Source organism: Cebus imitator, unplaced genomic scaffold (assembly GCF_001604975.1).
Source record: "Cebus imitator isolate Cc_AM_T3 unplaced genomic scaffold, Cebus_imitator-1.0 Scaffold157, whole genome shotgun sequence".
Classification (NCBI taxonomy): Eukaryota; Metazoa; Chordata; class Mammalia; order Primates; family Cebidae; genus Cebus; species Cebus imitator.
The window spans coordinates 240,528-245,093 of NW_016107472.1; the positions used below are offsets into that span (position 1 = coordinate 240,528).

A 4,566-nucleotide genomic window follows, 5' to 3' on the forward strand; every position below is an offset into this window, starting at 1 on the left:
GACCACTACATCGTCTGCTCAGGCTGTGGCTTTCCTATTTTGTTCCACACTCCTGGCATTCTCACAATGGGATTCAAAGCTCACCTAGAAGCTGCTCTTAGAAAACAAAGGACAGAGGCCCCTTTGGAGTTGTTGCTGCCACTTCTCTGGTGTCAAAGATCTACTAACCTTGTGGTTGTGAACTTGGACTTTATGAACACACAGCAAGAAAGTATGTTTTAAGACTATATTGCAACTGGACATTACCCACCTTACATTAATTTGACATGGAATATGAATTTTCCCTCAAATCAGCTGATGAGATGGTAAGAACAAAGGCATACCATCGTCAGAAAATAAATTTACCCTTCACCCGCAATTGTAATTCCCTTTCTAGAGATCTACAGAAAAAATAGGATACAATCAGACATTTTGTAAGATGTTGTCCAGATTCTGAAATGCACTAAAATCAAACTGAACATAACTTGTTCCACTTGGTCCTGAAAATAACATTCTGTAGCTTCTAGACATCAAACTGAGTTCTGGTTTTGATGTGACCACTGATTATTTAGGTAACACTCAGCAAGGTACTGAATCTTACAGAGCCTCAGTTTTTCCGTTTCTCATTTGAAGAGAATGACACCTGTGCGTTCTTATTTACTGATTGATGACATGAATGAAATATCATAAGCTACTGAAAAAAAAAAGTGTTATATATATTTTGGGTCAGTCACCTTTACCTTTACAGCAGCATGACCAATGATTGGCAAAATAGTCAAAGTGTACCTCACCCCTCCTGGGTAGAAGGCAACAGGGAAAGGGCATTTTCCATCATTTGGCTGTGAGGGCCTACCTCTACCCATGTTCTTCTCCAGGCAAGCCCTTTTCTCCCATATTCAAAGGGCAACATTTTAATATTTAGCCTTTAAATTAAATCTGGCATTCTCAAAATTGGTTTAACCAAGTCTAAAATTTACTGAGCTTTCAGTTGAGCCACTAAGGATCTCTTTCAGAGTCAAGCTTCCATGGAACACTCTTTAACCACAAAATTTTGTACAATGATGTCTAGTGAGCTCAAGTGATTTTCTCACTGATCAAGAGTTCAACAATTACTAGTCTGTAAGGTGTTTATACTACAGAACGTCACTCTGGTGTGTCAGGCTCAGCTCTCATAGACTTAACTAAGCATAAAATGTGCTTTACAAATAAATGCTTACAAAAGTTAACAAAGAAATGGATGACTTATATTCATCCTGTCTTATATTAACCTTGGAATCCAAAGTTCTATACTTAATGGAAATGAGAAAAGCTTAGCAAAGGTTCAGAGCAAAGGGCAAAGAAGCTTCCTTCCTTGTTTGCCCAAAATATTAAGAGATAATTTGATAATGGTTCATCAGTAAGATGATGTGTTAATAAATCTTCCTTATATGTGACTCAGATTAAACATTTTAAAAGGGGGCTTGAGAAGTATGAGGCATTGAGTTTAGTTATAAAATTCTTACATACTTCAGGAGATGTTAAATCCTCACATGAAATACTCTGATGTCCCACTGTAAATTTTGTGAAATACATTTGATCCCCATTTGTCTATGACAATTTAGTTAACATGCTACTAGAAGGCAGGACAGGTGAAGCAGAAGCGTTCTAGGCTTTGGAATTTCATAAAAGTTAAAAATAAACTATAGAGCTTATCTTGAAATAGTCTTTCACAAAAAGTATATGTATGATACAATGACTGAGACATCCAACAGGCCAAGTTGACTACTGTCATAGGGAACCAATCTCATGTGAACAGTTTGATCCCATTATTGATTCGTCTGTATCAATGCTTGGCAGAGGTCAAGGAAGTAAATCTAACACCTATAAAACAAATGAGTGATTTCCCTGTTTGCTTTTGAAAATGCCACTTACTGTTTTTTTTCTTTACAGTAGTTAGCTGTACACGGTCATATTATAATTGTCATATAACAACCTTAATTCAGGGGCACATCTTTTGAAACAATGTATTATTCAGCAACTTTGGGTAAACATGCAATTTAGGAGTGGAAAAGATGCACGCAGAGACAAGTAATCATAGATACAAAGCATGGTGAATTTCTGTGCCATGCACTTCACACCCCAACTCATCTCGCAGGGAAACTAGAGAAGGGGCAGAACCATTTCTATTATGATAATTCACAAAGGGAGGCCATATAGATATGCATGCAAAGTTTCTCCCCACCTCTCCATTTACATGCCAGGATTTCAACTCTGCGACACTGAGTCCCTTCATTTAGCCAATTAGTCCTTCCAGCTTCATGTAATGCACGCCAAAAAGAAGGAGAAATAGAAGTGCTGACGTTCACTGCTTTGAAAGTTGCTATTCTAATGCCAAAGCTGCCTCTTGAGTAATTTCCAGAATGTATTAACATGGGAGCAAAGCGCTATTCCTAAAGACAGGGATCACATTATGCAGGGGAGCCCCGTTCAACATGTCACAACTGCACAGAGCCCCCATCCCCTGAACGATCTTACAGTTGTAGTTAGCATGGGCTCAAGTTTATGGTCTTTACTTAGGTCAAATTTAGGAGGTCTTCCTAAAGAAAAGAAGCCAATTAAAAAATATCTAGTAAGCAAAGCATGGCACATCTTCTGGACCATGGCATTGACCAACTCCTTTTACTGTCATTCTGAATAAAGCTGGTCAAGATGCAAAGCAAACCAACCTTTCATTTTAGGACAGAGTGAAGGATTCTTCAGTTTCTGTCTTTTTTTTAAGCGATTAAGTCTAATTTTAATTATTTTAATTTGGCAGACACCCCTAGAATTTTCCCTGCATATTAAGGACCAAGTCGGAAACCATCACATAATTGCGTAGCTGTATATCTGAATGCCCTCTTATGTATGTGATTCTGATATTTAGCAGCCAATAGGGTGTTGCTCTGAAATTCGCAAAACCTTTTAATTCTTCAGTTGACCACTCTGTCCACAGCTGAAGCAGAGACAGAGATTTTAATATCACCTTCTTCCTTACTCTTGGCAATGGAATTACACAAGCCAGTTTGTGTCAGCATGGCCCTCTACAAATTTAGCTGTTCTTTGCTTAACTTATGACATTTGCAAGAGTTGATTGGACGAGTCCCCCACTGAGGCAGCACAGCAGAGGTGAAGGGGCACTGGAAGTCCTATTTCTTTTACACGTTGGCTCTTCTTCCTTGGACCACATCTGTCTTCTAGATCTCCTTTTCCCAGTACACAAAATTTGGATCTTTGCTGAGACAATCCTGCAGTTCTTTCTAGCCCTTTTTTGTTTTTTGCTTTTTTGACCCTAAAAAGCTCAAAAAGATTTCTTTCTCTGTCTTTGGCTTCTGTAATTTATAATCTTGGGTCAGTGTTCTCCTTTCATTTATTTCCTCAATATATCCTTTTGTTACTCCTCAATATGCTGTCCCTCAAAGAATCATCTTAAGGCCACAGTTTTTTCTAATTATACTCATGCATCTGAGGGGCTGATGCACTTATCCATCTTTTCTCATAACCTACCTCTGTTAGTTAGGGATAACTAAGCTAGTTAACTTAGATAACACTTTCTTTTCAGAATATCTCTAATTAGATGGCTGCTAGCTCCTTAAAATCCCTATAATAAAAAGCATTCCCTCTTTCCTTTTAAATCATTCTGCTATACAAATTCTATATAACCACAGTCCAACACATCCAATGGCCCAATCTTCTGCTAAGCATTCACATTTTAATATATTGATTCTCATATAGAGCCACTTATCAAATCTAGAAATTTTCTCATGATGACATTAACTCAAATACATCTTTTTTTTTTACTAATATTCTTGGCCAGCTCCTAATCACATTGTACCTAGGATATGAAAACTGCCTCCTCACTCCAAACATATTCTCAATGGCTTGACTGTCACAGTCCCCTCTTTAGTCCTCCAGTGGATTTCTACCCTACTTCAGATCAATTGCGAATTCCAGACTCCCAGCACTGAAAGCCTCCTGTAGGTTTGCTTGTCTAACCTGTCAGCGCCTGGTGCCACTAAGGCTCACCTTAATCCACAAAGAAAGTCACTTTTGTCTTCCGGCTTCTTTCCACTGAGAATACACCCTCTCCACCTCTGAACTTTTCCCCCATAAGCCTGCATCTATGGAATAATCCCTCATGCACTGAAGAATATCTTTCCTTCATTCAAATGATAACTTAAACCTCACTTATGCCAGAGAGATTTCCAAGATGATTACCAGCCAACTGTTAACCCTCTAAAACAAGGTAAGAACCACTCCATCCACGTTTCCACACATTTCAGAAAAAATACTGTATTTTAAATTGTATATTGTAGTTTATAAACTGTTTTGATGGCAGCAAAAATATGGTATTTAATACAGTTTGATTATTGCATTGCAACTTTTAAGTCTTGATTTCAAATTGGTATGAAAAACAAACACTAAAATGTCCTTTTTTGTTACTTTAAGATATATAAAGCCATTTAGGTCTCATGCTTTTTGAGAACTGTCAACTGCTATGCACATGATAGGTATCACTAAATACCTGTTGAATTGGATAAGAGGAGGAACCATCTTAAACAGTTTACTCAC

The 4,566-nt window shown here is 37.8% G+C and overlaps 1 protein-coding gene across 38 annotated transcripts in view; it reads right to left on the minus strand.

Moving 5' to 3' along the window:
- ZBTB20 (zinc finger and BTB domain containing 20) overlaps nt 1-4,566 on the minus strand; it is an 812,433-nt gene that overhangs the window by 91,210 nt on the left and 716,657 nt on the right. The gene's annotated exons all lie outside the window — the stretch shown is intronic.